Source organism: Cervus canadensis, chromosome 29 (genome assembly GCF_019320065.1).
Source record: "Cervus canadensis isolate Bull #8, Minnesota chromosome 29, ASM1932006v1, whole genome shotgun sequence".
Classification (NCBI taxonomy): domain Eukaryota; kingdom Metazoa; phylum Chordata; class Mammalia; order Artiodactyla; family Cervidae; genus Cervus; species Cervus canadensis.
In genome coordinates this window covers 21,675,760-21,700,151 of record NC_057414.1, presented here as the reverse complement: position 1 = coordinate 21,700,151, position 24,392 = coordinate 21,675,760, and the positions used below count along the sequence as shown (strand labels likewise).

At 38.4% G+C, this 24,392-nt stretch overlaps 1 protein-coding gene and 1 pseudogene across 2 annotated transcripts in view; both read left to right on the top strand.

Moving 5' to 3' along the window:
- The window catches only part of NELL1 (neural EGFL like 1), a 1,014,750-nt gene that overhangs the window by 677,578 nt on the left and 312,780 nt on the right, over nt 1-24,392 (top strand). The gene's annotated exons all lie outside the window — the stretch shown is intronic.
- LOC122431420 lies at nt 9,686-10,855 on the top strand (annotated as a pseudogene).

The following is a 24,392-nucleotide window of genomic DNA, read 5'->3' as shown; positions in this document are numbered from 1 at the left end:
TCACTGTTTCATTACAAAGCCAAACCCCCTATAAAAAAATAATACTGTGACTCCCCTCCCCACCTAAATATCCTTTCTGCAGGGTGGGATTTTTCTTTTTTTTCTTTACTAAATGAAATCTGTCTCTGGAAAGCGCTTCTCTGTGTATAAATAAGTGTAACACTTCCTCAAATGAGGGCTTCTGTAGCCAACTGTACAGTGTGTATCCCCTTTTGGAAAACTAGGAGGACATTTCTGGATTATTTTAAGTCTGACTATCCACATCCTCTCTGAGAACTATGCATCTGTCAGCTCTTCTATGGTTATTAAATAGTGATGGAATGACAGGTGAGAAATTGCATTAATTGTGCATTGGAGAAAATGCAGCAGTTTGACTCTCTGCATTGACCTTTTTAAAAAATTACTGATAAAACAACACTCATAATCAGTTGTCTGTAGGAAAACATGAAATGGATATTAAGGGTTTTCTTAAAGAGTGGGTATGTGGGTGGGTTGGGAGTGGGTGTGTATTTTAAAATTCTGCTTTCATTAAGGCAAAGCTTTGCTATAAAGTAATCTTGTGCTTTGAAAATTTACTGTCTCTTTTTAAGTGCACGTTTTCCTTTTTAAAGGGATATCTTTCAAAACCTCTTACTTTTTTATTTCAAAAATCGTGAATGTTTCTCTCCTGCCTTCAGGGCATCATAAATTTCTTAGGCTTGCCATTCAAGGTTCTCTACCCTCTGACCCCAATTTACTTTCCCCATTTGTCTGTCCGTGTTTTCCTCCATAAACCTTTCCTTTCAGCTGAATGGCAATGCTTAGTGTACCCTATAGGCCTTTCAATTTGGCCTCCATCCCCCAAATCCTCTCTTGCCTCTGTACTTTTCTGCTGCTAGCCCTTCTTTCAGATGTGACTGAAGAACTTTCACTTGCGATTCCTGCCCATATATGTTGTCAACCCACTGTGTTCACTTTCATGTCCCAGCTGGGTCACTCAGGAATCATTTAACATCAACTTTTAGTTCATCGTGTACCTCCATTCACCCCATTTAACTCTGTCTAGAATGTAAACTCCTTGAAGGCAACAGGTTTTATATTTGTTTCATAGCATCTCTTTCCTCTAACATTAAAAGATCCATTTATGCATCTATTGCTTGTTCCTGTATTTATCTATCTATGTATCTATCTATTCATCTATCGTTCATGTATTTTCTACTGTCTACACCCCCTGGAATATAAATTCCAAAAAAAGTTATCAAAAAATTGTGAAGGTTACAGGTGGTGTGTGGCAGGCAGTTTGGCTCTGAAGCCCATGCTCACAGTCACTAATCTATACAGTATTATGATGATGGCCAATGACCCTTGGAAAAAAGCTACGACCAACCTAGGGAGAGTATTAGAAAGCAGAGACATTACTTTGCCAACAAAATTCTGTGTGTCAAGGCTATGGTTTTTCCAGTGGTCATGTATGGATGTGAGAGTTCGACCATAAAGAAAGCTGAGTGCCGAAGACTTGATGCTTTTGAACTGTGGTGTTGAAGAAGACTCTTGAGAGTCCCATGGACTGCAAGGAGATCAAAGCAGTCAATCCTAAAAGAGATCAGTCCTGAATATTCATTGGAAGGACTGATATTGAAGCTGAAGTTCCAATACTTTGGCCACCTGATGCAAAGAACTAACTCATTGGAAAGACCCTGATGCTGGGAAAGATTGTAGGCAAAAGGAGAAAGGAGTGACAGAGGATAAGATGGTTGGATGGCATCACCAACTCGACGGACATGAGTTTGAGCAAACTCCTGGAGTGGGTGAAGGACAGGGAAGCCTGGTGTGCTGCAGTCCATGGGGTTGCAAAGTGTCCGACACAACTGAGTAACTGAATTGACTGATAATGGACCCCAACATCTTTCTAATTTTACTTCACCCTCTCAAAGGATACTGACACTGATGATCATTCATTCTTTGAGTGTTACACTTCTCTTGTCTTCCCTAACATCTTTCTTTCTCTGTTCTCCCCTTCCCCCCCAAAACACTTCTGTATTGCTCTCATGGTCCTCAGTTTTGTCTTCATAATTTTCTGTGCTTTGTCTGCAATCATTTTTCTAGTCTAGTACTTTTTGACCTTGGTGACATTTGACACATTACAGTGTCACAATCAGCCATGACATACGTCAAAACCACTCACTTATTCAGAAACATTGAGTTATAAACTCAATGGACATGAGTTTGAGCAAACTCCAGGAGATTGTAAAGGACAGAGAAGCTTGGCATGCTGCAGTCCATGGGGTCGCAAAGAGTTGGACCAGACTTAGCGACTAAACAGCAACAATAAGTTCCTGTGAATCATTTACATTTTTAAATAATTGGACTCACCTCAATGTTACCATTATAAGGATGTCATATTTACTCATTTGCATTTTAATGGTGGGTGCTTCTTTGTGTTGGGAAAGGTGAAATGAGAGTTAGCTGGAAGTCAGTTGCTAATAATTCATAGTCAATTTTATGTTTGCTGAAAATATCCAGGACCTGTGGTTATTGATGTGGCATTGATAGAGCAGTTTTGAAATATTGTAATTTGTTATCTGTGGATGTATACTTATATTTGTTTCCTTGATCTTTACCCTTGGACATATTTTGAATAAGGAAGAGAAATGAAGAAAGCATGCATGTTTATCCACTTAGAACAGAATTGAGGAGACTCTGTAGCTACGGTTTCCCAATCAAAGGCAATGTGATTATCTAAGGATGTGTGCGATAATATTGTTTATACTAATATAAACATAATATAAGCATAAATTTATGCATTATACTTTTAAACTATGAAATATGGATTATTTTTATTAGTACATGCTTATTTTTAAAAATATTACCTGTAGAGGTATGAATGGGATCTTTAAAAAATATTTTATGTAATTTTTATATTGTATTAGCCATATATATTTTTCCGTCCATAAAGTTATATTTGAGATCAGTGAATAGATGACTTAACTAATCATTTGCAGGTAAAATGCTTTTGTAAATATGATCCACAGAAACAGTTTGAGAACTCTGTGCTTTATTTGGCCAGCTGCTTTTGTTCGTATGCATGTGTGTTTGCTTTTCATTACAATCTGAGTATACTCCTGGGATTATGTCTCATATGAATGCCATTCATCATCTGTCATGGCAGAAGCAAAGTTGAAAACCTCTGCTTGATGCTATTTTGTATACTTCTGTGTAGTGAACTCTCTTCCACAAGTTGATGACTCCTGAATCTGCCATTACCCACAATCCTTTCTCTGGAACTGCAAAGTCATTTATTAAGCCACCCACTGGGCATCTTTATGTGGCTGTCTTACATCTCCCCAAACATGTCATGTCTGAAACTGAACTCATTTTCTATCTTATGCCCCCAACCCAGCTGCTCTTTATTCAGTGTTGTACCTTTTCATTGATTATATTATCATTCACCCAGTTCATTTAGAACATTAAGAAAAATATTCCATGTCTCCAAGGTCAATAGCCTAGTCCTGTTTATCTTCTAAATATCCCTGAAAGCATTTCCATCTTTCCTCAGTGCCTTCATCTTAGTACAACTGCTCATCATTTTTTGCTAGAACTATTTCTTAGCCCAGTGGTTCTCAGATTTCAGCATGCATCAGAAGCATTAAAATACAAGTTGTTGGGTTCCCTACTGCAGACTTCAGATTCAGTATTTTCAGGGATAGTTCTAAGAGATTGCATTCCTTCCCAGGTCAGGGTGGCCCTGATGCGTCTGTGTTGGGGATCACTTTGAGAACCAGCATCACAGTCTGTTAACTGGCCTTCCTGCCATCAGGCTAGTCACCTTACTAATTATTCTCCAAATTGCTTCCAATTTGGGATCATTTTTAAATGTAAACTGTATTATCTGCCCCCCCCCCAAACCTTTTTACTATCTCAGCATCACACTTAATAACAGCTTTAGTTGAACTCTTAGCACTCAATATGTGAAACCATGGCACTCTTATTATTCTTATACCCTATTGTAATTTTGTCCCATTGAGACTAAGAGCTTTCTCTAATGTCTAGGGATGTTTGTAGGTTAATCTGGCCATTAAAATTTCAACTACTCTCCAATTTATTCTCCTAGTCTCAAGGCCTCCTTCCTTCTTTATCCATACTTTTAAAAGATTTATGTCCTTTCCAGGGATGAGAAGAGGATTGGGGTGTATACTTATATAATAAGGGGTGGCCCATTGGTAGAAAAAAAAATTGTGTAGTTGGGTCTGAGTTATTTTTCTGCCAGTCTTCTCTCCTGGTATTATCCCCTGCTCTTGCCTAAGGCACTGGTGGTGGACAGCAATTATGCATCTTGTGTGCCATATTAAGTGACAAACAGGTATCTAGATGGCTCCTCCTCTATTGCCATTTAAGATCAGTTTTTAGAAAGGAGCAGTATTGCTTCTTTCCTTTATTCCCGGCACATGCTGACCCAGACTTGTCCAGACCTTGTGAGGATGTAAATGCAGATCCTTACTGCTCAAAGTGTGATAAGGGGCCAGTGGAATCCAGAATACACACACTGAATTAGAATGTAAATTTCAATGATATCCTAGGTTGATCAAGTTTGAGAAGCTCTGGCCTCTCTTGGACACCTAAAAATATTCACATCTCCTGTTGCCATTCTCTCTTCCTTCATAATAGGTGAATTTGTAGAATCTATGTTAGCCAGTTTCTTCATCCATAAAATGGGAATTATAATGCTTACCTTGGTGACTTATAATGATGTATGAAATTATTCAGCACAGTACCTTAGATGTGGTAGGTGATCTATAGTAGTAGCCATTATTAAGTCTACACCTCTCATCTTCTTGACTTTTAACAGTTTTTTGGAAGTCTTCATAATTGAGTCACCTACTTCCCCAAACAAATACTAATCTACGTCAGGGGTGTTGATGCCTGAAAATTAAATGAGAATGGGATTGTAACTGGTTTAAAATTAAAGATATGTGTAATTTTCAATTAAATTGCATAAATGATATAGTTTTGGGAAGCTAAGAGTTTCCCTGCCTTCCAGGGTTGAGTGGTTGATTTATAGAAATATCAGGTATTAATGCTTGTAGCTCTGATCTGGGAGAATATATTAAAAGACACTCCATATCATAGTGAGAAGGGAAACACAAATAAAAAACATAGTGAGATACTATCAAAACCTATTAGAATAACTAAAATTAGAAGTATAATAATACCAAGTGTTGGTGAAGTTGTAAAGCTGTAATTTTCTTACACTGATGGGGATATAAAATAGTACAGCCGTTTTGGAAAAGTGTTCAACAGTTTCTTACAAAGTTAACAAGAATAAAAGGAATAAACTCTAGCCATCATAAAATCAGGAAAGACGTGGTTGAACTCAACAACACCATCAACAACTGGGTATAATTAACATCTATAGACTCATCCAACAACAGCAGAATACACATTCTTCTGAAGTTCTCATGGAACATTCACCAAGACAGACCACATTTTGGACCACAGAACACACTTTAACTAATCCAGAGAAACTGAAATCATACAATGTGTGCACTCAGACCACAGTATAAATAAAAACTAATAATATAAAGAGAGCTCAAAAAATCCCCAGATAAATTAGATTAAACAACACATTTCTAAGTAACATAAGGGTCAAAGTCAAAGCTTCAATTTTTTTTTTTTTAATTTTGAGCAAGATGAAAATGAAAACACAACTTAAGAAAATTTGTGAGATTGGTGAAAGCAATGGTTCTGGGGAAATACATATTAATGAATGCATATAGTGGAAAGGAAGAAACATTTAGCATCGGTAATCCAACTTCCACCTTTGTTGTTGTTTAGTCACTAAGCTGTGTCCCACTCTTTGCAATACCATGGACTGTAGCCTGCTGGGCTCCTCTGTCCATGGGATTTCCCAGGCAAGAATACTGGAGTGAGTTTCCATTTCCTTCTCCAGGGGATCTTCCCGACCCAGAGATTGAAACCATGTCTCCTGCATTGCAGGTGGATTCTTTACCGCTGAGCCACCCAGGAAGCCCAATTTCCACCTTAGGAACCTAGAAAAAGAAGGGAAATTAAATCTAAAGTAAGCAGAGGAAAAGAAATATTCCCATGAAATTGAAAAGAAAAAAAAATTAATAGATAAATTCAACAGAATCAAAAAGTGATTCTCTGAAAAGATCAGTGAAGGTGATAAGTATCAAGCCAAGCTAATTAAGGGGAAAAAAGGACACAAATTACTACTTTCAGAAAAGAGTGGATATCTCACTACAGATACTTTGGACATTAAAAAGATAATAAAAGAATACTATTAACAACTTTTTTTCTCACAAATTTTTTATAACATAAATGAAAGGTAGTAATTCCTTGAAAGACCCATGTTGCCAGAACTTGCACAGGAAGAAACAGACAATCTGAATACATCTATATATAGATTTAAAATTGACTCAACAAATTAAAAACCTTCCCAAACAGAAATTTCCAGGCCCAGATGCATTCACTGATGAATTCCACCAAATGCTTAAGGAAGAAATTATACCAGTTTTCTACGATATCTTTCAGAGGATAGAAGAAAAAGGAATATTTTATAACTCATTCTATGAGGCCAGCATTATCCTGATTACAAAGCCAGACAAAGACATTACAAGAAAGGAAAGCTGCAAACCTATATCTATCATGATCATAGATGCAAAAATTCTCAACAAAATGCTAACAAATTGAATCCAGCAATGTGTAAAAAAAATTACACACCACAATCAAGTGATATTTATCCCAGATATACAGGGTTGTTTCAAGAGTCAAAAAATTATTTAGTATGATCCATCACTTCAACAGGCTAAAAAATAAAATGATCCTATCAATAGATGTAGAAAAGCATTTGACAAAACTCAACACTCATTCATTATAAAAAGCTCTCAATAAATTAGAAGTAGAGGAAAACTGCATCAACTTGATAAAGAATGTTGTAGTTTAGTCGCTAAGTCGTGTCTAACTCTTGGGACCCTATGGACTGCAGCCTGCCAGGCTCCCCAGTCCCTGGGATTTCTCAGGCAAGAATACTGGAGTGGGTTGCCGTTTACTTCTCCAGGGCAACTTCCCAACCCAGGGATCGAACCTGTGTCTCTTGCATTGCAGGCAGATTCTTTATCACTGAGCCACCAGGGAAGCCCTGTGATAAAGAATACTTACAAATAATGTACAACTAATACCATAATTTGTAATGAGAAGCAGAGTTTTCCCACTAAGATCAGGTCCAAGGCAAGGATGTCCCCTTTTACTACTCCTTTTAAATATTATCCGGGAGTTTCTAGCTAGTATAATAGGACAAGAAAATGAGATTAAAAAAAATATACAGATTGAAAAAGAAAAAATAAAACTGTCTTTGTTTTCAGATGATAAGCTCATCAAGAAACCCTGAAAGAATAAATGAAAAAGACAAAACCCCCAAAACTCCTGGAACTCACAAGTGATTACAAAAAGTTTGCAGGTTACTGGGTTAATATACCAAAGTCATTTGTTTTCTTAATCACCAGTTTCCAACTAAAACTACAATATCATTTACTTTAGCATTTTCAGAAATCAAATACTTTGGTATAAACCTAACAATGTATGTATAAGACCTCTATGAGGAAAACTATGAAACTCTGATGTATGAAATCAAAGAAGTGCTAATAAATTAAGAAACATTTCATATTCATGGATGGAAAGACAATATTGTTAAGTTTTCAAGGTATCAAATATAGTTTCGATGCAAACTTAATTAAGATACCAAGAAGTTATTTTGTAAATATTGACAAACTGATTCCAAAGCTTGTATTTAAAGGGAAGACCCAGCACACTATTGAAGAAGAACAAGCTGGAGGACTGACAGCCCTCGACTTCAAGACTTACTATGAAGCTACACCAGTCACAACACTGTGGTATTGGCAGAAGGATGGTGGATAAGTCAGTGGAAGATAATAGAGAGCCCAGAAACAGACCCATATGCATAGTTAACTGATCTTTGGAAAAGGAGCAAATGCAGCATGATGAATAGTCTTTTCAACAAGTGGTGCTGAAACAATTGGACATTACATATGCAAAAAATTAATCTGGACACAGCCTTCAAACCTTTCACAAAAATTAACTTAAAATGGATCGTAGATTTCTACTTAATATGTAATACTACAAAACTCTAGGGAAAGTCTAGATGACCTTGGGTATGGCAATGCTTTTTTTTAAATACAACACCAAAGGCAAGATCAATAAAAGAAATACTAAACTAGAGTTCACCAAAATTAAAAGCTTCTGGTCTGCGAAAAGACTTTATCAAGAGAAGGAGAAGGCAAGTCACAGATTGGGATAAATTACTTGTAAAAGGCACATGTGATAAAGAAAAATGTTTTCCAAAATATACAAAAAAGTCTTAAAATTCAACAATAAGAAGACAAACAACTAGATTTAAAAAAAATTGGCAAAAACTTTAAAAGAGATATACAGGTGGCAAATAAACATATGAAAAGATGGTCCACATCATATATCATCAGAGAAATGAAAATTAAAATGAGATACCACTATATACCTATTAGAATGGCCAAAATCTCGAACACCTAATGTGGCAAGGATGTGAAACAACTGGTATTCTCATTGCTTGTGGGAATGCAAAATGGTACAGTCATTTGAAAGTTTAGCAGTTTCTGACAAAACTGATCATACTTTTAGCATAGGACTTAGCAATTCAGCTCCTTGTTACTCACCCAAATGAGCTGAAGACTTATGTCCAAAAAAATTCACACATGGATGTTTATAGTAGCTTTGTTCATCCTTGAGAAAAGTTGGAAGCAACCACGATGTGCTTCAATAAATGAATAAACTCTGGTACATCTAGACAATGCCATTTTCAATGCAAAAAAAAAAAAATGCATTACAGAGCCATGAAAAAACATGGAGGAAACAATGCATTTTACTTAGTCAAAGAAGCCAATCTGAAAAGGCTGCATACTGTATGATTCAAATTATAGGGCATTCTGGGAAGTGCAAAACCATGGCGACTGGAAAAAGATTGGCAGTTACCAATGTTCATGGAGAAAGAGGGATGAAGGAGCAAAACAGATTTTTTAGGGCATTGAAGCTGTGTATAAACCTACAATGATGATACACACCATACATTTGTCTAAATTCAGAATGTACAATATGAAGAGTGAATCCTAATTTAAACCATGAATTTTAGGTGATAACGATGTGTCAGTGTAGGTTTATCAGTTGTAATAAATGTGTAAGATCTTTTTTTAAAAATTTATTTTTTAATTGAAGGATAATTGCTTTATGGAATTTTGTTGTTTTCTGTCAAACCTCAACATGAATCAGCCATAGGTATGGTATAGGAAATCTTCACATTGCAAATCTGTGTATCTTCTATTCAGTTTTTCTGTGAACCTAAAAGTGTTATAAAATATCAAGTCTATTTTTAAATGTATCACATAGATACATTGAATGTGCCTAATGAATTATCCACCTCCAAAGTATATTGTCTACTCTATAACACACCACATCTCCTGGTAACTAGTACTCTAACTCATAAGAGAGTAAAATGTCTGTCAAAAATAGAATACAAAGGAGAAAACTGTGACCTAAGCAAGAATTTTGCATCTAGAATTCTACCAAAAGAATCCCATTCAAAGCAAGAGGAAAAACACATGTTTTTACATAAATTAAACTAAATCTCCATTTAAAGATCATGACACTCCAGATGCTGACATCTATCAGGCGCTCTGTGAAGGCCACGTTCCCACCAACTGTTCTAGGCCATTCTTGGGAGATTTTCCTTGGCAATGAGACCTCACTGAGGAGCTTTTCTTTTAAAGACAGCATTCTCCCTGCAGCCATGTACGGCGGATGGCACACGGTGACTGTGATTCCTGAGGGTGGCATCGGCCTGAACTTATGCTGCATGTCAAGAATGAGTGCAGACATGCATGTGTGCCCTTGGACTTTGAGGAAGTGAAGATTACCTCCACTTCTAGGTGAAGAGGATGTTCACAATGCCATCATGGCAATCCGTCAAAACCACGTGGCCTTGAAGGGCAGCTTTGAAACTGACTACAACCTGCCACCATCTCACAAATCCAGAAACAGTGTGTTCTGCAGGACTCTAGATCTCTGTGCCAACATCGTCCATTTTAAGAGTCTGCCATGGGTAGAAACCAGACACAAGAACGTAGACATCTTAGTTGTTCGGGAAAACACAGAGGTGAATACGGCAAACTGGAGCACGAGAGCGTGAACAGAGTGGTAGAAAGCCTGAAGATCATTACTAAGGCCAAGTGTTTGCGCCTTGCTGAATATGCTTTCCAGCTGGCCCATCGATGGGGGGCAAGAAAGTGATAGCCAGGCACAAGGCCATCATCATGAAACTGGGAGATGGTCTGTTCCTCCAGTGCTGTAGGGAGGTGGCAGCCCACTATCCTCAGCTCACCTTAGAGGGCATGACTGTGGATAACACCCCCATGCAGCTGGTATCCTGGCCCCAGCAGCTGGATGTCATGGTGTTGCCCAGTCTCTACGGCAACATTGTCAATGATGTCTGCACAGGGTTGGTTGGGGGAGCAGGCCTTGTTCCAGGTGCCAACTCTGGCCACATATATGCAGTGTTTGAAACAGCCGCGAGGCAATCAGGCAAGACTAGAGCCGATAAGAATGTGGCCAACCCTACTGCCATGCTGCTGGCAAGTTGTATTATGCTGGGTTACCTCACGCTCCATTTCTGTGCCACTCCATTCGAATTGCAGTCTTGGCACCCATGGAGAACAAAGACATCCAAACTCCAGACATTGGAGGCCAGGGTACCACATCGGATGTCATTCAAAATATCATGGGATCACATCAGTGTTGCCAGTTACATGGTTAGTGCCTTGGAGGCTGAATTGTCCTCCAAATTCCTTCCTGTCCCACACTTTACATTGCCTTTACCTTACTCTCCCCAGTCAGAAAGCCCAGCCAGCTTGGCGGAGATGAACTCTTGAATAAACTAGCTTCTATTCCAGCTCAGAAGAGGTAGGGGGAGAGAATCAAGTCTGAGTTTGTTTGTTTATTTTGTTTCTTTTTAATGCTGGAAACATTGCTTGTTTAAATTAGCCTTACCTATTGTGCTGTATATGTAGTGAGGAATTATCCTCTATTTTAATCTGCAATTCACACTTCTCTGTGAGATGATACAGTGAATAGATCAGAGCTGTTTGTGGAGTCCCGGACTTTTCCAGAACCTGGCACCCTGATTTTCTCTTATCTAGGTTGTTAAAATTCTGCAAACCAACCTGCAGAGGAGTCTGGCTTCTCTCTAGAGGTTGTTAATGAGTTAATTACTGCAATAAAAATTGCCTAAAAAAATATACATTTTCATTTTAATAATAAATAAGGTACTATAATGCTGGGCAGTGCAGAATGCCTCCACTCCCTCCTTGATTTCCCATCTTTTCTCCTGGCCTTGTTTATGTGAGAAAAGGGAGTTTTTGCTGGTGTAATTTTTTGCACACGGACATCTTTGAGCACCATAGGTCTCCTGCAAAGGGGCCTCTTGAATTCCTTCCTTGAGCCTCTAAGCTCAAGAATCTAGACAATAAATTCCCAGTTAATAGGCACTGGGCCCCCAGCTCTCTACTATACAAACAGAATCATGTACTGTAAACTCCATGCTCACTGCCTTACAATCTTCCATGGTTTACTTCCTTTTAATCTCTCAAAGAATGTGCATAAGAAAATGAAAAACACTGAGCTCATTTAAGTGTATACTGTCATCTTATTATATTTTATTTATAGTAATTCTAAGGGCATGGGTGGGAGAAATGCAAAAATGATAATTTTATCAGTGCTGAGAAATATTTATTACTCAAGTGGGAAATAAAAGCAATGATTACAAAAATTTACAGTAGTTTTATCAGCAGGAATAGATTGCTGATAGAAGTGACATTAAGAAAAACAGTAAATCCTTGATAATATTTTGAAAACCTCTGTACTATAGCTCTTGGATCCTATCATGGTTCACGGAGCACAAGTTAAAGACATTGGACTGAGACCTGAAAAAGTCTTAGTTTCCAAAAGCCTCTGACTCATCATATTACCTTGATATCACCTATCCTTGTTATATATAAAGTCAGGGCTCAGAATGTGAAAAATCAAACACAGTTTGAGAGGATTTAATCTGAGGAGGAAATGACTACTTTTAAGCCTATCTAGAAGTCTTTGTTGAAGAACAAAGCAAGCAGGAATAAGTCAATTGTAAATAATCATGGTATTCCTTTTTTGGACACTAGAAATATCATTGGCCAGCGCTGCCACTGGCCCACGTGGTGCCTTCCTCTGCGCAGATGCACACTTGAAACCAAAGGCATGGTTTGATGAGTGGAAAAGGGATGGATTTGGGGGTGAAGTCTCCCTACCTCCAGTGCTAAATGAATCCATACTACCTTAACTCACTCTGTTTCCTGTTCTCTCGTGGTTGTGAAAATTTATTCACAACCAGTTCAACTGCAGACAGTTGCCCAGATACTGGATTTTATTTGACATTGGGAGTTTATACTGATAGGTGCATTTGAGCTGAAGTTTCCTTTTCTGTTAAAGATGATTGTTTCCAAAATCTTCCCACAGTTTTGGACCAGACTGCTATTAGTATACCAGCAATTATATATACCAGAAGTATATTAGTAAATTAGTGGAATTTTCCCAGTTATCAGTTTGAGATTTTCTTTCCACTGAACTGTGAACATCTTTAGGGCACATACTATGTATTCTTTTTCCTGTCCTCTGTGTCCCCTAGTGTAATGACTTATATATATAAAATAAGTAATATATGTTTATTGAATCAACAAAAATGAATGATATGGTTGATACTACCTAATATTTCTTATATGTAAAGTGAAATAATAACTGTGCCCACCTTATAGACTTGCTGGGAAAATAGAGCAAGAAAATACACATAAAGCTAGTAGCACTCTGCCTGTCCAATGGGAAGTGCTTGATGTAGTTTAGAAATTATTACATTCATTAATATCCATTATATAACAGTCTAAAAGCTACTTCAGAGGAGAACTGGGAAAATGATATTCATCCATTACTATCTTTGGAACTTACTGGACAAGTTGCTTTACTTATTATTATGGGTTTGTAACTGAACTGATTTTCATGGAGAAGGAAATGGCAACCCTCTCCAGTATTATTGCCTGGAAAATGCTACGGACAGAGGAGTCTGGTGGGCTACAGTCCTTGGGGTCACAAAAAGTCAGACACGACTTAGCGACTAAGCAACAACAACAACTGACTTTCAACTAGAGTCGCAAACCGTATCAGTCCCCTTGTCTCTCTCCTTTATTTCTTGAATCCAACCGTCTCTCTTCTTTCTCACTGACACCTCATTCCTCATTAGCTTGTCTCATCTTTGGGAACTTCCCAATCTCTGTTCCTTCTCTACTTTGTGTCTTGCCTATAGTTTAGCCCCCACAAATCTATTTTGACAATGCACTCAACCTGAACTTTCTAAAAGGGAAATAGAATCATGTCACTTCCCTACTTAACACTTCACATCCCACCTGTTTTCTTTGACCTTGAGATAAAGTCAACAGCACAGCATGAAAGACCTTCCATGTTCTGATCTCTGCTTCCTTCCCCAGGGTCACCATTTCTACTCCCTCTCCCATCCCAGTAACAATACAGTGTAGCACAAGAGTGCAGACAGAGCTCATTGTCAAAGAGGCACGCAGCCTTTCTCGTTCAGGCCTTTGTACGTGGTCTCAGTTCTTCACCCCTTCAGGAGATGATCTACTTGTCATTGTGCTCCTGCTCAGTCATGTCCGACTCTTTGCGACCCCATGCACTGTGGCCCACCAGGCTCCTCTGTCCATGGGATTATCCTGGCAAGAATACTGGAGTGGGTTGCCATTTCCTCCTCCATGGGATATTCCTGACCTAGGGATCGAACCTGTGTCTCCTGCCTTGGCAGGCGGATTCTTCACCACTGAGCCATTTGGGAAGCCTGTCTCCTAGTGTAATGTGTAGGACAGTTTAATGTTTTTTGAACACTTAACCTATGTTAGGTACTGTCCTAAATGGTTTACATACATTAACTTATTTAATCCTCACATGAGCCAGTTATATTGACAAGGAACCTGAAGCACAAAAGAGGTAACTGACCTGTTTAAGGTCAATCAGAATGTAAATAGTGGAACCAGAATTAAAATCAAGCCAGTGATACCAGCGGAGTCTAAACCACGATTACTAAATTGTTTCCCCAAATTTTAGGTGATCTAGATAGCCTGGGTGGAGAAGGCAATGGCACCCCACTCCAGTACTCTTGCCTGGAAAATCCCATGGACAGAGGAGCCTGGTGGGCTGCAGTCCATGGGGTCGCTAAGAGTTGGACACGACTGAGCAACTTCACTTTCCCTTTCACTTTTCATTTTCATGCACTGGAGAAGGAAATGGCAGCCCACTCCAGTGTTCTTGCCTGGAGAATCCCAGGGACAGGGGAGCCTGGTGAGCTGCCGTCTCTGGGGTCGCACAGAGTCGGACACGACTGAAGTGACTTAGCAGCAGCAGCAGATAGCCCAGGATGAAAAAGTCAGAATAACCAGATAATCAGGGTAATAGTGCCTGAATCAAGCATCAGATATTGAACATAGTAAATGAAGTAGTCAAACTAATTTGTTGTAATAACAGATAACAATAGACAACATGTGGAAAAGAAATGATATGTTTTTGAAATAAAAGAATAACTAAAATGATGATAGGAAGTGGAAAAGAAATGTTGAGTCTTGCCAAGAGGAGAATTTTGAAGAAATGTATCCAGTTTCTGAATCATTATAGAGATTCTAAGCAAGTGACAGTATTCCTGGGAGTTCAGCTGGGAATATGCAAAGTAACTGTGGGAAACTTATTACAGAGCTTGAAATTTTTGAATGGGGACACTGGGTCCTTGAAGTTTCCCTGACAACTTGCATAAACTGGGGACTCAGTGTGGAGTTGTCTTCACATCAGAATGAATTTGCTTATGCTGACATGGGAAGCTACATATATTGCATTTGTGATTGCTCCAAGAAATACAAGGAAAAGAGAAAGGAGACATATTTAAAATGAAAAATAAATAAAAGACTCAACCTCACAAAGCAATTTAAAAATTGAAATAGCTTGTTACCAATTTTGTAAATGCTTGAAAACCAAATCAGCCTGGGTGAAAACAACATCTACCAAGGAAGATACTAGCCTGGGCTCTAATCCGCTGAAGCATCTGGTTTGCTAGAGTTAATGCCAAATTTAGTTTATGCCAAATAGATGTAAATGAATGAATGTTGCTGCAAAGGAGAAAGGAAACATTATATATGTTCAAATACAAGGTATTTCCCCCCTTTTTAATCCCTCAGAAGAAAGGAATTTTCCTAAATTCAAATGTTTATCATGTTCTTACATTACCAGGTGTTCTATCAGTTCTTTCATTTTGAATGACAAAGTATTTGGAGGAGGGAAAATAGTGGCATTAGTTACGCCAGTTTGGAATTTTTATAGGAATTATCTGGAGAATAAATTTTAAAAAGAGGCAAAAAAAAACCCAAAAAACCTCCTCAGCAAAAGATGAGTCATTATTCCTGGAAGCATGTTGTGATAGTTGCAAGTACTTAATGTCATTATATATGTGGCATTAAAAAATCACTTAATAACAAATTGCAGGGTGTTTTTGTCACCTTGTAGAGCTCACATATATTTACCTATTAGACAAATGGGGAAACAAATCCTAATATTATACAATTGGACTCTTGTGACTTTGCTTAAAATATCCAAAGAAAGCATCAAATACAGATTCATAAAAGTGCTTTACCTCAAACAACTTAGACAGATTGGAAGATGATAGTTTTGGAAAACTTTAGAGAACTTGAAAAATGGCTCTGGGTTGGGGAAAACCTTGAGGTCAAGATTCATGGGAAGAGAGTCAATGAAATTATTTCAAGGTGTCACGGTAAAGGAAAAAGTAATATTTTAAAATTTATCTATTATTTAATATTACCTATTAAATAATGCATTTAATACAACTATGCATAATAACTAGATCCATAAATGAAATGTTATGGGTAGATAGTTGTCTATTTAAGATGTCCTGTAAAATTATTCAGCTTTGCCCAGAATATTCGTTTCTTCCTTTTTTCTTTTTTAGATCTTATCATTTATAAAAAGGGACTGTTCCTTATATTTGGGGTTGTCTCCTATTCAGGCAGACTTCCATGGTAGCTCAGTTGATAAAGAATCTGCTGGCAGTGTAGGAGACCCAGGTTCAATCCCTGGGTCAGGGAGATCCCATGAAGAAGGAAATGGTAACCCACTCCAGTATTTTTGCCTGGGAAATCCCATGGACAGAGGAGACTGGGGGGCTACAGTCCATGGGGTCACAAAAGTTGGACACAACTTGGCTACTAAACCACCACCACCTATTTAGGCATTTATATTATCTCCTCAATGTAACATGGAAAATGGGAAAAAGGAAAGAAAATAGATTTTAAAGTTATTGTGCAGAAATGTATAATAGCAAAGGAAGAAGTCAAGATTTCTAGATGTATAAGTAGTATTGTGGAAAGAAATACAAATGAATTTCAAATGAAATTATACTAAACTCTTTAAGGCTGTGGCCAGAATACATGTAGGGTACATCATCTAGTTTTGATTTTTCAAACTGATAAAAAATGTAATTTCTGTGAAAAACTATGGTGTCAAAAATTAACTATATGCCAGATATCATAGAAATATTTTGGGAAGCCTGATTTATAAAGAACGTGTTTACTCTGGGGTAAGATACATCTCAGGGATTGATCCTTTTCAAGGTATTCATGCTGTGATAGAATTAGGTTATTTGGGTGCCAATTTTATTCTTGCCAGTGGCAAGATATACTTGTGTGCACAATCGCTTCACCCATCTGTACTTTTCCTTATTCACTTGTTCCTCAGTGGTGTTTGTCCTCCACTGAACACTTGCTTTGAGCTGGGTGCTATGCAAACTGCTGAGGGTGCAGCTTGCCAATCAATGTCCTTTGTCTTTAGGATCTCGAGGGGCAGAGGGAATCAACAGTCACCCAGGACTCATAGGCTTACTTCATTTTGTCATATACTACATTATTGTGTTTTTAACAAACTGAAGGTTTTTGGCAGCACCGCATCGAGCAAGTCTGTTGGCACCCTTCTTTCAGCAGCATTTTCTTACTTCATGTCTCTGTATCATGTTTTTGGTAAAATTTTTGCGATATTTGTGTGATCTGTGCTCTTTGATGTTATGATTGAAAAATGATTATGACTCACTGAAGGCCCATTTGATGGTTAGCATTTTTTAGCAATAAAGCATTTTTTTTCCATTTATTTTTATTAGTTGGAGGCTAATTACTTTACAATATTGTAGTGGTTTTTGTCATACATTGACATGAATCAGCCATGGATTCACATGTATTCCCCATCCCAATCCCCTCTCCCAGCTCCCTCTCCACCCGATTCCTCTGGGTCTTCCCAGTGCACCAGGCCCGAGCACTTGTCTCATGCATCCAGCCTGGGCTGGTGATCTGTTTCACCCTAGATAATATACATTATTTAGTCAAGTTATGTACCTTGTGTTTTTAGACATAATGCTATGGTGCACTTCATAAACTCCTATATGGTGTAAACATAACTCTTGTATGCACTGGGAAACCAAAGCACCTGTGTGACTTGCTTCATTGTAAGTTTTGCTTTATTGTGGTGGTTTGGAACCAGACTTCCAATATCTCTGAGGTATGCCTATATAATGGAGTGTGATGAGTGTTGTCATAGAGATATATGCAAGGTGCTATGAGAGCACAGAAGAGGGGAAATCAGACAGTTCCCTAGAGTAAATTGTGCCTCCAGTTGGGGGTAGAGGGGATAGAAATGGAGAGAGCAAAAAGAAGAAAGGCAAAGTAGGAGACAGAAGGGGAGGGCCCTATGAGAGCTACCATCACAAGCCACTTACCTGCCCATTACCTGATACTCAAAGCTTTTACTCTTAATTCTCATCATTTCTTATTTTGCATATTATTATTGTTGAACTCATTTTACCTATAGAAACTTGCCCTGATGATATTTATCTATAAGGTGGGATTTTCAAGATTTAAGGACAGCACCTGATTTTTCTATGAAGCGGGTTTTTTTTTTTTTGTTGGGGGAGGGCGGCAAACTCTTTACACTGATTAATGAGCCTGATTAGACACCTCATCGTAGTTGACTGTATGATTGCCAAGATTTTTTATTTTTGTTAAGCTACTTTTCAGCCCAGTTGCTGCTCCTCAAAGCCTTCCTGTTCTATGTTCCCCTCTGCCAGCCTCTCTGAGAGCACGGTTCATCATTTTGTTTTTTCCAGCACCCTTCTTGTTCCCTTCATCTCTCTCCAATGCCTCTGTGATAGTGAACTGGATCTCTAGAAACACATCATCTTTTCTTCCTTGGTGATCAGCTCCAGAGTGAACTCCCTGTTCTAATACCATTTTGATTCCTCCTCCTGGAAGTGACCTTGGAATTCACTTGACATTAATCTGTCATGCTCCTCCATCTTCTTTGATTCTATTGCCAATGGCATCATCTACTCCCCTCTTGGCCCTGAAGCTGCCCATAGGCTTCTCTCTGCCTGAGATCTGTCATAGTTCCACGTACCTCTTCTATGTCAGGGTAGCAGTGGCATGCTCGTGGCTTGAAAATTCACCACACTCCTCTGGTTCAGGTAAATAAACAAATCGCCACCGCAGCATTCCGAGTGAGAATTACCTTATCACTCTTCCATCTGATACTTTCATCTTCTTTTTCTGAGAAATCGCTTTTCTACAAAAGAGACTGTCAAACTCTTGATCTTCTCCAGTGAGTCTGTTCCCTGACTGTTTAGAGCACTCCAGAAACGGGCAGCTGAGGCTCTCAGTGTTACTTGACCATGGTTATTGTTTTTATCCAGATTGACAGATGCTTTTTATAGACTCCGGCTGAATTTCATTGGGAAAGAGCTTAAAATGCACAGGAGGAGGAAAGTACTTCTCTCCCAGGATCCCTGCTGAGCTGATACCAGTCTATGGGAAGTCATCTATTTAAACAGAAATAAACATGCCTTGGGATGCCAGCAGCCTATTTTCAGCTTTATTAAGCTATTTTCAGCTTTATTAAGAAATCTGTGTTTAATTTTTCCAAACACTTCCAGTTTTGTTCATTTAGCTTTTCTCTGTGTGTGGATCAATTAGAATCTGTGTGTGGATCAATTCTCTTGATGAGAATGCAGACTTTGCATTCTGCTCCTTATAGAAACATAATGTGTTTAGAGAAGAGCAAAGAGTCTGGAAGACTTCTGAGGACTCAGCCAAAAACTTGTACCTAAATGGCTTTTCATGTGGAAAAGTATTCCTGGTTAGATGTTGCCTGTGCCTGGGTCCTGGGAGATTTCTCTATTGGGTATTTCTTTCCATTTAAAAAGTTCCTCGGACCCATATAAATTGGTCATCTTTATAAATTATACATTGCTGTAGGCCAGAGTCAGGGGTGTGTGTGTGTATGTGTGTGTGTGTGTGTGTGTGTATGAGAGAGAGAGAGTAAATATTGTAGATTTTGTGGGCCATGTGGACTTTGTTGCAACTATTTAATGCTGTCTTTTTAAAGCAGTGGGAGGGACTTCCCTGGTGGTCTAACAGCTAAGACTTCAGGCTCCCAATGTAAGGAGCCCAGGTTCAATCCCTTGTCAGGGAACTACATCCTATATGCTACAACTAAGGATTCTGCATGCCACAATTAAGACCTGGTACAGCCAAATAAATAAATTTAAAATAAAATAAAGCAGTGGGGGCCACAGACAATAAATGTGGCTGTGTTCTAGTAAGACTTTAATTATGGACACTGTAAGTTTAACTTCATATAATTTCCACATGTCTTATAATACTGTTTTTCTTTTGAAATTTGTCAGCCATTAGCAAATGTAAAAGCCATTATTTGTCATTGTGCCATATTAGGTAAGTCTATGGGTCATAGTCTATGAACCCCCATTCTAGGCAAAGGGGCTAAAATAATGAACAGGCAGAAGCTCTGATGTCTTTAGACTTTCATTTGCCAGAAGGAAAAATAGACGATGAACCTCCAAACACACAAAGTATGAAAATTGTCAAGTTCTAAGGGAGGAGGAAAGAAAACAAAACTGGGGTATTGTAACAGAGAGCAACTGGTGGCCCAAGGACTGGTGGATTGCCTGAGCTAATCAGGGAAGGCGTCTCTGAGGTGGTATCTGAGCTGATCTCTGAAACACATGAACATCTGGTGCAAGTATCAGGAACAGGAAAGGGAAATCACTGAGTCAGGGAGAGCCCCGGGTTTTTGAAGGAGCAAGGTGACTGGTCTCACTGGAGAGGACATTGCAGAAGGGAAAGAAGAGGGCTGGATGAAAGGCTTTTGGATTCATTCAGGTTTCAGTTTTAGACCACTTATGTGTGTAGGTTATGTGTGTTCAGTCGTTCAGTCATGCCTGACTCTTTGTGACCCTTTGGATGTAGCCTTCCCAGCTCCTCTGTCCATGAGGTTGTTTTAGGCAAGAATACTGGAGTAGGTTGCCATGTCCTTCTCCAGAGGATCTTCCCGACCCAGGGATCGAACCTACATCTCCTGTGTCTCCTGCATTGCAGGCAGATTCTTTACCTGCTGAGCTATTGGGGACGCCCTTAAGGAGGTTTAAAGTTGGAGAGTGATAGGAAGTGGTTTGGGGTTTGGACAGGTCACTTTCGTGGTAGGATGAGAGACTGTGGTGGGGGAATGAGAGTGGAGGCCAGGTGGTCAGGAAGTGTGGCTAGGAGGCTTGTCCGAAGTTGTCATTTTCATTTGCATTCCTAACACTATTCCTAATGTATGAATCTGGTAGAGGTTGAGGAGAGAGTGAGAAAAAGTGATAAAATATACAGCTCAGTTTGAACTGCCTAGTGAGATTTGCATCAATCACACTATCAAGAAATTAGGTCCATGTAATTTCTGTCTCAGCAATTTTCACAATGACAGCTATTTTGAAGGTACTCACTAGGTATGGCATTATTTTATTTAATCCTCACAGCAGTTCTGTGAGGTCAGTGTCTTTATGTGCTCTCTAGATGGAGAAACTAAGATTGTAATAAATTCTGCAATGAGACAATAGGTTTCAAAACTAGGTGGCAGAGGGAGCCTAGGACCCTTGCTTTTCTGTTTTAGCACATGACTTTTATGAATGTGATCTTTTGCTTTAGCTTGTTATCTATTACTCTGCATCAGGCAACCTAAGTGTTATGGCTTAAAACAACAATGTTGATTCTCATGAATTGGGGGTGGGCTGGGCTCAGTGAGTGGTTCTTCTGCTCCATGTGTTGTTGGCTTGGGTTTATGCATGAGGCTACAATCAGATGGTCACTCATCCAGGGCCTGGAACATCGATGATAATCTCATCCTTATGACTGCCAGTTGATGCTAGTTGGCTGAAGTGTCTCTGTTCCCTTCCATGTGACATCTCAGCCATCATTAGGCTTGCCAGACTTTCTTACTGCATGATTGATGGGCTCCAAGATGGAACATTTCAGAAAGACAAGCCAGCCCCATTGTGTAAGTGCTAGTAAAGTTCTGCTTGTGTGACACTTGGTGAAGTCATTACCTCAGAGCAAGTCATGCAGCCAAGCCCAAAATTAAAGTGAAAAGAGATTCTATATGGGAGATGGGTTCATTAGCATCCACCAATTTAAGTAACATTGTGATTCTAGCTTCTGCCTTTGTACAGAAATATATTGGAGGTTTTCCCTCTTTTGTGATTACTCTTCTCGGTAGCTAAGGATAAGCTAAGGCACCAGATACGTTTTGATCCATGTGTTGACTAGTCATTTATTGTTCCTACTATGAGTAAAGCTAGGAACAGTGTGTTAGGAACTGTGAGTAAAGGAAAACTTTTTCTTTCTTCAGGGTTATTAGAGTATAGAAAAAAAAGCATCATACTGTATAGATGATGAGTACCTAAAAAACACATATGTGTTTTTATGGAGGAACATACACCTTAAGATATATTTCAAACTGATCTTATTGGAGGCCTGGATTATTTTCAGAAAGATGTTCTTTTTTCAGAAAGATGTTCTTCTTATAAAAATATACTTTTCTCCTTGTGATGAGATTTTTTTATATGATGGAAGAAATTGAAGCATTTATTCTTCCAAAAAATGAGGGCATTGTGAAAGTCAATTTTTGTCAAAGATGAACTAATGTCTAGGTCAATTCACTATTTTAAGAAAGAGGATTTCATCTGATACCATGACCTCCAGCTTTGCTTGATCTCCAGAACTTTCTAGAAGTCAGCTTCCTATAAAACAGCAATACAAAAAAGCCACTGGCATGAAAAGGTCTAATCTACTTATCACATGTATGACAGATCTCTCTCTGAACAATAGAAACTTTTATATATAGTAGATGCTCATTTAACGTAAATATCTAAGCTGGCATCTGCTGTTCATTGTTATGGTATAAGTGTTTGGCATTCTAATGAGATTTAAAAACAAATAAAGCTACAATGGCATTTGACGTATGCTTGCATCGTTTTAGGCACTGTCTTCTGTGTACCGTTTCCCCTTGCCTTTGTGCATGTCTGTGATGAAGGTACTATAATTATCTTCCTTTTCTAGATAAAGTTTTAGGTAAAAAAATTAAGTAACTTGTCTAAGAGACAGGCCTTGAACCCTGGACCTTTTGGTTATGAAACCCATTCTTTTTATCCCTGTATAATGCAGAAGTAGCAGGATTTTCTGTCAGGAACAACATGAAATAGCCTTTTAGGAGACTTGAGTTCTAGTCTCGTGGGCTGATCTAACTAACTGTGTGATCTTGGACAAATCAACTTCTCTTACCTGAAAAAATAAAATTTAGCCCTCTTCTCTAAAGTGCTTACATTTCCAGCCCATATTTTTTGCTAATTTAGAGCCTACATGTTCTTCACAGCTTACATTGTATTTTCTGCACTCCTCATCTCCAGTATCCTGCATCTTTTTTACTTAGCATTTTCATCTAATATTCTATATCCTCTGTTTAATTACTCTCTATCATTAATTGTCTGTCTCTCGTGTTCGATACAGACTCCAGTGAGAATAGGGATCTTTGTTTTGTTTAAAAGTGTATCCCAAGTGCCTCCAAAACTTCCCGGCACATAGGAAGACCCCAGTAATTTATGCTGTCTTTTCTTTTAAGGGATATGTGAGTAGAAGATAGGAAGAGGCATTCCAGGATGAAGAAAATGGCATAACAAAGGACAGTAAAGCAATGGATACCTTGGTGTTTAAGGCATTTCATTTGAGGAAGTGATGTGGGAAGAAAATGGGCCGGTGTGTAGGCGGCACAATGAAGGCCTTTGGTGCCACGCAAGGGAGTCCAGATTTTTTGTGTTAGGTAACAGAACACCACTTTGATCATCAAGGTTTACTAAGTCACCAAAATTCCCAAGGTGCAATCACTGGTTCTAAGAGACAAACCTTGAGGCTTAATTGTACTTGGAAGTAACATTTAACTTTCTTCTCTGAGTGTATGGCCAGTCTTTCCTTGGGAATGACAGGAGGCATCAAAGAAGTAAGAAATGATGTTTCACTCTGAGCTCAGTGTGAAAAATGTGTGGATGCAGATGTGTTATTCCTTATTTATGGTAATTGAATTTGAAATTTAATTTAGCAGTAAAAATCTGCTATTTAAGGGTTTGTTACACTGTAAGAGACTTAGAATCACATAGATTCTAGGGGTACTTAGAGAATCATTTGATGCCTGTTCAGTGACAAGCATAAATGCATTCAAATTAATCATAATTGCCATTCTAGCAAGTAAAATGCAGCAATATGTTTATCAAAAGGACGTTTCCAAGAGATATGAAGAGAATATGATAAATAGCAGAGCTAAAGTGTCATGCAGCAAAGCCATGTGGTAAACAGAAGCTACCAAACTGTACCGCTGCATAGTCTAGGTAATACAGATTTTAGGTATTTGTTATATTTCTCTTAAAGATTTCATTAGCATCATTTAAAGTAAATAGCTGCATGTTTTTCTCTTCTGAACATTTGCAGTAATCTTACCCTTTCACATACTTTTATACATTTCAGTTTCCAAATTTTCATAATCATAACTAACACTGCAATGAATACCTTAGTGCACATTTTTTTCCATGTTGATTGTTTTCTGACAAGACCATACTCACAATGGAATTACTGGGTCAAAGGATATGAATTAATTTTGCATCAATTCTGTCTGCTAATTTGGCTAGTGAAAATTGGTACTTGTTAATTTTTTTTCAAATTGCTAACGAGATGGAAATTATGTTGATTAGCCTGTTGTTTCCTTTTCTCTGAAATGCCTGCCCATGTCCTTGTACCTTTTATCAGTTGGAGCCTAGTGTTTTTCATTTGGCTATGCCACTC